This window comes from Salvelinus alpinus, chromosome 29 (genome assembly GCF_045679555.1).
Source record: "Salvelinus alpinus chromosome 29, SLU_Salpinus.1, whole genome shotgun sequence".
In the NCBI taxonomy this organism is placed as follows: domain Eukaryota; kingdom Metazoa; phylum Chordata; class Actinopteri; order Salmoniformes; family Salmonidae; genus Salvelinus; species Salvelinus alpinus.
The window spans coordinates 16,375,225-16,388,196 of record NC_092114.1 but is presented as its reverse complement, the minus strand read 5'-3'; the positions used below and the strand labels follow the sequence as shown (position 1 = coordinate 16,388,196).

The following is a 12,972-nucleotide window of genomic DNA, read 5'->3' as shown; positions in this document are numbered from 1 at the left end:
CGATCGCTGCCCACACCTGCCCGCCCGTCCAGCATCACTACTCTGGACGGTTCTGACTTAGAATATGTGGACAACTACAAATACCTAGGTGTCTGGTTAGACCGTAAACTTTCCTTCCAGACTCACATTAAGCATCTCCAATCCAAAATTACATCTAGAATCGGCTTCCTATTTCGCAACAAAGCATCCTTCACTCATGCTGCCAAACATACCCTCGTAAAACTGACTATCCTACCGATCCTTGACTTCGGCGTTGTAATTTACAAAATATCCTCCAACACTCTACTCAGCAAATTGGATGCAGTCCACCACAGTGCTATCCGTTTTGTCACCAAAGCCCCATATACTACCCACCACTGCGACCTGTATGCTCTCGTCGGCTGGCCCTTGCTTCTTATTCGTCGCAAAACCCACTGGCTCCAGGTCATCTATAAGTCTTTGCTAGGTAAAGCCCCGCCTTATCTCAGCTCACTGGTCATCATAGCAGTACCCACCCGTAGCATGCGCTCCAGCAGGTATATCTCACTGGTACCCCTCAAAGCCAATTCCTCCTTAGGCCACCTTTCCTTCCAGTTATCTGCTGCCAATGACTGGAACGAACTGCAAAAATCACTGAAGCTGGATACTCATATCGCCCTCACTAACTTTAAGCACCAGCTGTCAGAGCAGCTCACAGATCACTGCACCTGTTCATAGCCCATCTGTAAATAGCCCATCCAACTACCTCATCCCCCATACTGTTATTTATTTTGCTCCTTTGCACCCCAGTATCTCTACTTGCACACTCATCTTCTGCACATCTATGACTCCAGCGTTTAATTGCTATATTGTAATTATTTTGCCACTATGGCCTATTTATTGCCTCACCTCCCTATCCTACCTGCTCTTTTCAACTCTTTAGAGACAGCAGGAGCGGTAGAGATGCTCTTAATGATCGGCTATGAAAAGCCAACTGACATTTACTCCTGAGGTGCTGACTTGCTGCACCCTCGACAACTACTGTGATTATTATTATTTGACCATGCTGGTCATTTATGAACATTTGAACATCTTGGCCATGTTCTGTTATAATCTCCACCCGGCACAGCCAGAAGAGGACTGGCCACCCCTCATAGCCTGGTTCCTCTCTAGGTTTCTTCCTAGGTTTTGGCCTTTCTAGGGAGTTTTCCCTAGCCACCGTGCTTCTACGCCTGCATTGCTTGCTGTTTGGGGTTTTAGGCTGGGTTTCTGTACAGCACTTTGAGATATCAGCTGATGTAAGAAGGGCTATATAAATACATTTGATTTGATTTGCACAAACTGTATATAGACCGTTTCTATTGTATTATTGACTGCATGTTTGTTTATTCCATGTGTAACTCTGTGTTGTTGTTTGTGTCGCACTGCTTTGCTTTATCCTGGCCAGGTCGCAGTTGTAAATGAGAACTTGTTCTCAACTAGCCTACCTGGTTAAATAAAGGTGAAATAAAAAAAATATCTGTCTGTTCCTCCTTGTTCCCCGTGTCAGCATTATTGTCATTTACGTTTCCCCTGTCCAGATGCTGTCGGTGTTCTGTTTCATGTCCATGTTTTATTAAATGTTCACTCCCTGTACTTGCTTCTCATCTACAGTGTCTGTCCTCACAGAGATGCGTAGGACCTAGCCCATGAAATCAGCCCTAGCCTGAACAGGAAGCCAGTGTAGAGAGCCTGGCACTGGAGTAATATGATCAAATGTTTTGGTTCTAGTCAGGATTCTAGCAGCCGTGTTTAGCACTAACTGAAGTTTATTTAGTGCTTTATCCGGGTAGCCGGAAAGTAGAGCATTGCAGTAGTCTAATCTAGAAGTGACAAAAGCGTGGATACATTTTTATGCATCATTTTTGGACCAAAAGTTTCTGATTTTTGCAATGTTACGAAGATGGAAAAAAATCTGTCCTTTAAATATTCTTGATATGTTCTTCAAAAGAGACATCAGAGTCCAGAGTAACGCTGAGGTCCTTCACAGTTTTATTTGAGATGACTGTACAACCATCAAGATTAATTGTCAGATCAAACAGCAGATCTCTTTGTTTCTTGGGACCAAGAACTAGCATCTCTGTTTTTGTCAAAGTTTAAAAGTAAAAAATCTGCCGACATCCACTTCCTTATGTCTGAAACACAGGCTTCCAGGGTGGGCAATTTTGGGGCTTAACCATGTTTCAACGAAATGTACAGCGTGTGTGTCTTCCGCATAGCAGTGAAAGTTGACATTGTGTTTCCCGAATGACAACACCAAGAGGTAGAATATATAGTGAATCGCATCTGCAGTTCCACAGACTGGCCACCGCGTAGAGACAAAGGACAGCTCGTCCCTTCTCTTACTGGCTCCTCCATCAATTTCTGAGTTTCATAGAACTCTAAAATCATTATAACCTCTTGTTCCCAACAGAGAACAAAGCTCGCCAGTTTGTAGTCCTAAAACCCGGAAATATATTACCTCTGGTTCGTTCAACCATCCCTATGGGAAAAATTAATGGGGAATGAATAGGGTTTTGGAAAAAATAAATATCTATGTATTTAACCTTTATTTAACTAGGCAAGTCTGTTAAGAACAAATCACTATTTGCAATGATGGCCTACTCCGGCCAAACCCGGTCGACGCTGGGCCAATTTTGCGCTGCCCTACGGGACTCCCAATAACAGCCGGATGTGATACAGCCTGGAATCGAAACAGGGACTGTAGTGACGCCTCTTACACTGCCTTAGACCACTGCGCCTCTCGGGATGCCGAAAATAAAGTCGGAGGTTAAACAGGTTTAGGAGCTCTTATACGTTTTGTTCTATGAGATAATAGCAGTCAGTTAACATTACCTTAATGAATTATTAAGCCTTTATGCGCTTTGTTTTTTCATCATTACATAGATTTTTCTAAATAAATAAAATTGAAGTTAGCTGATGAAGATTATCTTCACGACAGACCTTATTTTCGACTTTAATCCAGAAAACCCTACAAACACGCCATTCATTTTCCCGGTAGGTTTTGGCCAACGAACCATGGCGGAGTTAATGCCTACAAAAAGACGTCATTGCTCTTTATCTCTATGGTGTGTCTCCAGCCTTAAACAAACTGATGTTATGCTGAAAACCCGTTCATTAGTTATAGGCGAGATCACACTTTATCCGCTTCCAGTAGCACACCTCTCTAGATGGAGAGAGAGAGAGAGTCTCTGTCTATCTGGGTGTCTCTATATCAATTCAATTTAATCAACTCGAGGGCTTTATTTGCATGGGAAACATATGTGTCTCTCAGCAGGATAGTAGGAAGGGACTACCTGGCTGGGACAGGCCCAGCGGTTCTATTCCCGGGCTCAGCGGTTTTGTCAAATCACCGGACTTTGCGTTTGAACAATTTCTACATTAATCACGTAATTGAAAGTCAAAACCAGATTTCTATTTTTCCTGTTAAAACACAAGCACATCCAGGGTGCGCGCTTCGGAGTGGACGTCAGTCAGTGCGCGTGTCAGTCAATCCAACCCTTCCGGACAGAGAGAGAGCGTCTCACGTTCACATCCCCTCTAGAGGAGCGCTCCGCGAGCCACGGTCTCATCCCGTTCTGTCCCGTGCGCCTGGAACTTTAACTCCCTTTTGCTGTTCACACCTCTCTCCGCCAGCCCGCGCGGATAACGGACGACCCTTCGTGCTCTCCGGTGAGTCAGTCGGTTCATGTTTGCGACTCTTATTTAGCTCTGTGAGACTGAGTGTAAACCTCTGTAGCCTAAACTAAGATACTCAGTGTTTGTATGTGTATCTATGGTAAAGTTCAAATGTCTGTGTGTAGCAATGTAAATGTATATTGTTTTGGCTGTGTCCCCTATTTCTGAGGGCACAGGCCCAGGTATGAAACACACTCTCTCTCTCCCTCTCTCTCTCTCTCTCTCTCTCTCTTTCTCTCTTTCTCTCTTTCTCTCTTTCTCTCTTTCTTTCTCTCTCTCTCTCTCTCTCTCTCTCTCTCTCTCTCTCTCTCTCTCTCTCTCTCTCTCTCTCTCTCTCTCTCTCTCTCTCTCTCTCTCTCTCTCTCTCTCTCTCTCTCTCTCTCTCTCTCTCTCTCTCTCTCTCTCTCTCTCTCTCTCTCTCTCTCTCTCTCTCTCTCTCCGGGTTAACAGGAAACACCACAGGGTGTGAGTGAAGCAGTAGTGAGCAGTCTAGGAGCCCATATTTTTTTTCTCAAAGCATTTCTCAAAGCATAACCTTCAATGTAGCGAAATAGAGGAATAGTGGGGGTATACAGAGAAAAGGGAGGGCAGGAAGAGAGAGAGGGGGAGAAAGAGTGAGAAGGCAGGGAAAGAGAGAGAGAGAGGGCAGGGAAAGAGAGAGGGGGGTTGTGAGAGCAGTGGCGGCCGGTGCCGTTTTAAGATTAGGGAGGACGATACTTTTTTTAATGAGCATGTCCTTATTTCTATTACAGCATATTGGATGACTATAATTCATATTCCATTCACCCAGTTCAATGCACCATCCATAGGTTTAGCCTACTACATGATACTAAAATTGTCCATATACACATCACGAGGTTGCTACAACCTAGCCTATGAATGAAGTTTGCAATGTGGGTGCACTCAGATAGAGAGAAGAATTTGATGTGACAGACAGTGACACATTCAATACCGCACTGCACAAGCTTGCCTGCATCTAGCTAATATAGGGTGTTGCAAACAAGAGTTTTCTATTGGACAAATTCAGGTATGTTTATCACCGTTACCCTCTACAATCATGCAGTAACATTATAGTGTACAGTCAGTAAGCAGTTTAGCGATTATACCGGCAGGCAGAGTTCCAGTGTTGTGTTGGATAGTCATAGCCAGCTAGCTAACATAGCATCCCTCTGTTTGAGAAGGGTGTTTGTGTAGGCTAAACTAGCTAGTTGCGTTAGCTAGCTAAGTAAGTGAAACTGAAAGTGAAAAAACCCGAGAATCTCTCTCTATCTCTCTCTTGCTCCAGACTTCATTTTGTAAGAAATTAATTTGTTAAAAACTGTTCAACTATTGTCTTTCTCTTTGAGTCAACTACTTACCACATTTTATGCACTGCAGTGCTAGCTAGCTGTAGCTTATGTTTTCAGCACTTGATTAATTCTCTGATCCTTTGATTGGGTGGACAACATGTCAGTTCATGCTTCAAGAGCTCTCATAGGTTGGAGGACATTCTCCGGAAGTTTTCCTAATTACTGTGTAAGTCTATGGAAGGGGGTGAGAACCATGAACCTCCTAGGTTTTGTATTGAAGTCAATGTACCCAGAGGAGGACGGAAGTTAACTGTCCTCCGGCTACAGCATGGTGCTACCCTACAGAGTGCTGTTGAGGCTACTGTATTTGCAAAACAGTGTGTTTTAATCAATTACTGGTGACGTGAATATATTTAGTATAGTTCAATCAAAAAATGATATATTTTTTTAATGTTTTACAATTTTAATTTTAATACAATTTACTGAGGAGGATGGTACCCCCTTCCTCCTCTGTGGAGCCTCCACTGAGTGAGAGGTACAGGGGGAGGTTGTGGGGTAGAATAAGAGAGAGAGTGAGTGATAAAGGGTGAGATGGAAAAGTTCTGGGAAGTCAGGTGTCTCAGGCACAGGGTCTTCCTGTTTCCACGTGATGTCATCACATCCTCCATATAGAAAAGTAGAGAAAGGGAGTGACAGAGTGAAAGAATGTTTCAGTGGGCGCCTGCCTCTGGCCTACTATAGCCTCTACCGAGAGGTCTGAGCCTTTATGACATAGGAGTACACTCATCCTGTAATCCACAGAGCCAAAGATTTCCTCTATACCGCTAATGACCACGTCCAGAAAGCCATTGTCAAGCTAACAGAAAAGTGTCAGGCCGTGTCTTATTTCCCTTATAATGCACTAGGCTACTTTTGACCAGAGCCATATTCCTCTACTGTAGTACTTTTTGCCCTCCCTATGTAGCATCTCTCCTTATGTAGCATCCCTACTTATGTAGCATCCCTCCCTATGTAGCATCCCTCCCTATGTAGCATCCCTCCCTATGTAGCATCCCTCCCTATGTAGCATCTTTCCCTATGGAGCATCCCTCCTTATGTAGCGTTCCTCTCTATATAGCATCCCTCCCTATGTAGCATCCCTCCCTATGTAGCATCCCTTATGTATTGCCCTCCTTATGTAGCATCCCTCTCTATGTAGTGTACCTCTCTATGTAGCGTCCCTCCCTATGTAGCATCCCTCCCTATGTAGCATCCCTCCCTATGTAGCATCCCTCTCTATGTAGTGTCCCTCTCTATGTAGCGTCCCTCTCTATGTAGTGTCCCTCCCTATGTACCCTCCCTCCCTATGTAGCATCCCTCCCTATGTAGCATCCCTCCCTATGTAGCATCTCTTATGTATTGTCCCTCCTTATGTAGCGTCCCTCTCTATGTAGTGTACCTCTCTATGTAGCGTCCCTCCCTATGTAGCATCCCTCCCTATGTAGCATCCCTCCTTATGTAGCGTCCCTCTCTATGTAGTGTCCCTCTCTATGTAGCGTCCCTCTCTATGTAGTATCCCTCCCTATGTAGCATCCCTCCCTATGTAGCATCTGTCCCTATGGAGCATCCCTATGTAGCATCCCTCCTTATGTAGCGTTCCTCTCTATGTAGCATCCCTCCCTATGTAGCATCCCTCCCTATGTAGCATCCCTTATGTATTGTCCCTCCTTATGTAGCGTCCCTCTCTATGTAGTGTACCTCTATGTAGCGTCCCTCCCTATGTAGCATCCCTCCCTATGTAGCATCCCTCCTTATGTAGCATCCCTCTCTATGTAGTGTCCCTCTCTATGTCGCGTCCCTCTCTATGTAGTGTCCCTCCCTATGTACCCTCCCTCCCTATGTAGCATCCCTCCCTATGTAGCATCCCTTCTTATGTAGCATCCCTCCCTATGTAGCATCCCTCCTTATGTATTTTCCCTCCCTATGTAGCATCCCTCCTTATGTAGCATCCTTCTCTAGGCAATGCAAATAGTCTGGCTAGCCATTTGACTAGATGTTCAGGAGTCTTATGGCTTGGGGGTAGAAGCTGTTTAGAAGCCTCTTGGACTTAGACGTGGCGCTCCGGTACCGCTTGCCGTGCGGTAGCAGAAAGAACAGTCTATGACTAGGGTGGCTGGAGTCTTTGACAATTTTTAGGGCCTTCCTCTGACACCGCCTGGTATAGAGGTCCTGGATGGCAGGAAGCTTGGCCCCAGTGATGTACTGGGCCATTCACAGTACCCTCTGTAGTGCCATACCAGGCAGTGATGCAACCAGTCAGGATGCTCTCGATGGTGCATCTGTAGAACCTTTTGAGGATCTGAGGACCCATGCCAAATCTTTTCAGTCTCCTGAGGGGAATAGGTTTTGTCGTGCCCTCTTCACGACTGTCTTGGTGTGCTATGTTAGTTTGTTAGTTTGTTGGTGATGTGGACATCAAGGATCCCTTCTTATGTATTGTCCCTCGCTATATGTCTCTGAACAAAAATATCCTAGAAGGCCTACAGTACACTAGGCATATATAGGGATTAGGCTACACTGTCATGTTGTCAGGTGCAGCCTTTGATTCACTACCGTTATTTTCTCCTAATCTAGTGTTCCACTTATTGCTCTGTAATTTGATTTCAAAATAACTGATTTAACAGGCTCAGAGTGAACTGTAAGTGCAGCCCTTCACGCTTCACTGGCCAACATCCGTAAAAAAAAAAATCTGAAGTTACTCAACACACTCACTCAGCAAAAACAAAACCAGCACAATTTCACAAACTTTTTTGGGGGGTTTGGTTAAATGACAGAGTGATTTTTCAAACAAAGTGAGTGTGAGAAGCGCAGGAAGATTGTCTGTGGGTCTGTAGTCAAGCCCAGAGAGGATTCTGTAACTAGACCAGAATGAGAGAGAGAGGGAGGATTCTGTAACTAGACCAAAATGAGAGAGAGAAAGGATTCTGTAACTTGGCCAGAATGAGAGAGAGAAAGGATTCTGTAACTAGGCCAGAATGAGAGAGAGAAAGGATTCTGTAACTAGGCCAGAATGAGAGAGAAAAAGGATTCTGTAACTAGGCCAGAATGAGAGAGAGAAAGGATTCTGTAACCTGGCCAGAATGAGAGAGAGAAAGGATTCTGTAACCTGGCCAGAATGAGAGCGAGAAAGGATTCTGTAACCTGGCCAGAATGAGAGAGAGAAAGGATTCTGTAACCTGGCCAAAATGAGAGAGAGAAAGGATTCTGTAACTAGGCCAGAATGAGAGAGAAAAAGGATTCTGTAACTAGGCCAAAATGAGAGAGAGAAAGGATTCTGTAACCTGGCCAGAATGAGAGAGAGAAAGGATTCTGTAACCTGGCCAGAATGAGAGCGAGAAAGGATTCTGTAACCTGGCCAGAATGAGAGAGAGAAAGGATTCTGTAACCTGGCCAAAATGAGAGAGAGAAAGGATTCTGTAACTAGGCCAGAATGAGAGAGAAAAAGGATTCTGTAACTAGGCCAGAATGAGAGAGAGAAAGGATTCTGTAACCTGGCCAGAATGAGAGAGAGAAAGGATTATGTGACTAGGCTAGAATGAGAGAGAGAAAGGATTCTGTAACCTGGCCAGAATGAGAGAGAGAAAGGATTCTGTAACTAGGCCAAAATGAGAGAGAGAAAGGATTCTGTAACTAGGTCAGAAGGAGAGAGAGAAAGGATTCTGTAACTAGGCCAGAATGAGAGAGAGAAAGGATTCTGTAACCTGCCCAGAATGAGAGAGAGAAAGGATTCTGTAACCTGGCCAGAATGAGAGCGAGAAAGGATTCTGTAACCTGGCCAGAATGAGAGAGAGAAAGGATTCTGTAACCTGGCCAAAATGAGAGAGAGAAAGGATTCTGTAACTAGGCCAGAATGAGAGAGAAAAAGGATTCTGTAACTAGGCCAAAATGAGAGAGAGAAAGGATTCTGTAACCTGGCCAGAATGAGAGAGAGAAAGGATTCTGTAACCTGGCCAGAATGAGAGCGAGAAAGGATTCTGTAACCTGGCCAGAATGAGAGAGAGAAAGGATTCTGTAACCTGGCCAAAATGAGAGAGAGAAAGGATTCTGTAACTAGGCCAGAATGAGAGAGAAAAAGGATTCTGTAACTAGGCCAGAATGAGAGAGAGAAAGGATTCTGTAACCTGGCCAGAATGAGAGAGAGAAAGGATTATGTGACTAGGCTAGAATGAGAGAGAGAAAGGATTCTGTAACCTGGCCAGAATGAGAGAGAGAAAGGATTCTGTAACTAGGCCAAAATGAGAGAGAGAAAGGATTCTGTAACTAGGTCAGAAGGAGAGAGAGAAAGGATTCTGTAACTAGGCCAGAATGAGAGAGAGAAAGGATTCTGTAACTAGGCCAGAATGAGAGAGAGAAAGGATTCTGTAACCTGGCCAGAATGAGAGAGAGAAAGGATTCTGTAACTAGGCCAGAATGAGAGAGAGAAAGGATTCTGTAACTAGGCCAGAATGAGAGAGAGAAAGGATTCTGTAACTAGGCCAGAATGAGAGAGAGAAAGGATTCTGTAACTAGGCCAGAATGAGAGAGAAAAATGATTCTGTAACTAGGCCAGAATGAGAGAGAGAAAGGATTCTGTAACTAGGCCAGAATGAGAGAGAGAAAGGATTCTGTAACTAGGCCAGAATGAGAGAGAGAAAGGATTCTGTAACCTGGCCAGAATGAGAGTGAGAAAGGATTCTGTAACTAGGCCAGAATGAGAGAGAGAAAGGATTCTGTAACTAGGCCAGAATGAGAGAGAGAAAGGATTCTGTAACCTGGCCAGAATGAGAGAGATAAAGGATTCTGTAACCTGGCCAAAATGAGAGAGAGAAAGGATTCTGTAACCTGGCCAGAATGAGAGAGAGAAAGGATTCTGTAACCTGGCCAGAATGAGAGAGAGAAAGGATTCTGTAACCTGGCCAGAATGAGAGAGAGAAAGGATTCTGTAACTAGGCCAGAATGAGAGAGAAAAGATTCTGTATACCAACCCAAACTTACCTCACATAGCTGTGCGTGCTTGTTGTTCTTACTGTGTTGTCCCTGCTGGGAGCTGTTTATCTGTAGGAGATGGTGCAGGAAAGGGCGTGTTTGGATGTCTGTGAGTGTGATGATTGAGGGGGGTGTGTGTGTGTCTGCTATGCGTTTTCAGTCCAGAGTAAATGTTTTATTTTTGAAAAATCCCTCCATGTCCATTCGATAGGCAATTTAGGTGGGAATAGATTGAGTTGGATTTGAACCACTGAACGTATTGTAACCGGTTGAGTAAAAAGAGAGTTACTGCCTGTCGATCAGAGGTGGCCAACCCTCCTTCTTGAGAGATGCTGGGTATGCTGGGTATTGTTCCACCACTGCTTTACCATGATTCTACTAATCAGCTGATCATCAGGACCTTGATTAGCTGAATCAGGTATGTTATTGTCAGTGGTAGAAAAAAGTGCCCAATTGTCATACTTGAGTAAAAGTATAGATACCTTAATAGAAAGTTACTCAAGTAAAAGTGAAAGTCACCCAGTAAAATACTACTTGAATAAAATGAGAGATATTTGGTTTTAAATATACTTCAGTATCAAAACTAAATGTAATTCCAAAATATACTTAAGTATCAAAAGTAAAAGTATAAATCATTTCAAATTCCTCATATTAAGTATTTTCTTGTTTTGAAAATGAACGGATAGCCAGAGGCACATTCCCAACACTCAGACAATATTTACAGAAGATGCATTTGTGTTTAGTGAGTCCTCCAGACCAGAGGCAGTAGGGATGACCACGTGTTCTCTGTTTAGTGAGTCCTCCAGACCAGAGGCAGTAGGGATGACCACGTGTTCTCTGTTTAGTGAGTCCTCCAGACCAGAGGCAGTAGGGATGACCACGTGTTCTCTGTTTAGTGAGTCCTCCAGACCAGAGGCAGTAGGGATGACCACGTGTTCTCTGTTTAGTGAGTCCTCCAGACCAGAGGCAGTAGGGATGACCACGTGTTCTCTGTTTAGTGAGTCCTCCAGACCAGAGGCAGTAGGGATGACCACGTGTTCTCTGTTTAGTGAGTCCTCCAGACCAGAGGCAGTAGGGATGACCAGGTGTTCTCTGTTTAGTGAGTCTGCCAGAACCAGAGGCAGTAGGGATGACCACGTGTTCTCTGTTTAGTGAGTCCTCCAGACCAGAGGCAGTAGGGATGACCACGTGTTCTCTGTTTAGTGAGTCCTCCAGACCAGAGGCAGTAGGGATGACCAGGTGTTCTCTGTTTAGTGAGTCTGCCAGAACCAGAGGCAGTAGGGATGACCACGTGTTCTCTGTTTAGTGAGTCCTCCAGACCAGAGGCAGTAGGGATGACCACGTGTTCTCTGTTTAGTGAGTCTGCCAGAACCAGAGGCAGTAGGGATGACCACGTGTTCTCTGTTTAGTGAGTCTGCCAGAACCAGAGGCAGTAGGGATGACCACGTGTTCTCTGTTTAGTGAGTCCTCCAGACCAGAGGCAGTAGGGATGACCACGTGTTCTCTGTTTAGTGAGTCCTCCAGACCAGAGGCAGTAGGGATGACCAGGTGTTCTCTGTTTAGTGAGTCTGCTAGACCAGAGGCAGTAGGGATGACCACGTGTTCTCTGTTTAGTGAGTCCTCCAGACCAGAGGCAGTAGGGATGACCACGTGTTCTCTGTTTAGTGAGTCCTCCAGACCAGAGGCAGTAGGGATGACCACGTGTTCTCTGTTTAGTGAGTCCTCCAGACCAGAGGCAGTAGGGATGACCACGTGTTCTCTGTTTAGTGAGTCCTCCAGATCAGAGGAAGTATGGATGACCACGTGTTCTCTTGATAAGTGTGTGAAGTATTCAAAATGTTATGAGTACTTTGGGTTGTCAGGGAAAATGTATGTTGTAAAAAATACAATATTTTCTTTAGGAATGTAGTGAAGTAAAAGTAAAAGTTGTCAAAAATATAAATAGTAAAGTACAGATACCCCAAAAAACTGCTTAAGTAGTACTTTAAATAATTTTACTTAAGTACTTTACACCACTGATTACAGTATGGCTGAAGCAAAAGCCTGCACACCCAGTAGCTTTCCTGCAAGAGGGTTGGCTTCCACCCCTGTAGAGGGGTTGAGTGTACAAGCATGGCATTATCTCCAAAACACTATTTTGAGACAGTGTCGCTTCTTTTTTAATCTATACAAATATGAGTTTAGTAAAGGGTTTCACCCACGAGAGAGAGAGTTAAAAAAAAACAGAGAGAGAGAGAGAAAACACAGAGAGAGAGAGAGAAACAGAGAGAGAGAGAAAAAAACAGAGAGAGAGAGAGAGAGAGAGAGAGAGTGCTAATATCTCTGGTTAGGGTAGAACAGAGTGGAACTATAGCTGTGGTTAAATTTACTCTGACATAAACAGGCCTTATTTAAACTGACAGCTCTTCTGAGAACCACAACACTCACACCAGAAACACACAGTTTCACACAGATGTACACGCTCTCTCAAACCAGACACCCAGGCCTGTATCAGGAAGATGTAACCATTCTCAACGGCAGGTCTGTGGGCTAGTCATTCTGGTCTGTGTATGTTGCTTACAAGCCCATCAGACAGTCATCTCTCACTTTTTTTCGTCAGTTCTCTACCTGTTGGTTAGTCTGTTGGTTAGTCTGTTGGTTAGTCTGGTCACCAGCCTTCATTGTGTTTTGGACACTGGTCACCAGCCTTCATTGTGTTTTGGACACCGGTCCCCAGCCTTCATTGTGTTTTGGACACTGGTCACCAGCCTTCATTGTGTTTTGGACACTGGTCACCAGCCTTCATTGTGTTTTGGACACTGGTCACCAGCCTTCGTTGTGTTTTGGACACTGGTCACCAGCCTTCGTTGTGTTTTGGACACTGGTCACCAGCCTTCGTTGTGTTTTGGACACTGGTCACCAGCCTTCGTTGTGTTTTGGACACTGGTCACCAGCCTTCATTGTGTTTTGGACACTGGTCACCAGCCTTCGTTGTGTTTTGGACACTGGTCACCAGCCTTCATTG

At 44.5% G+C, this 12,972-nt stretch overlaps 1 protein-coding gene across 1 annotated transcript in view; it reads left to right on the top strand.

Moving 5' to 3' along the window:
- Positions 1-3,501: 3,501 nt before the first annotated feature.
- LOC139559134 (proto-oncogene tyrosine-protein kinase Yrk-like) overlaps positions 3,502-12,972 on the top strand; it is a gene marked incomplete in the record, with an annotated part of 63,191 nt that continues 53,720 nt past the window's right edge. The window contains 1 exon segment of the mRNA XM_071374868.1: positions 3,502-3,669.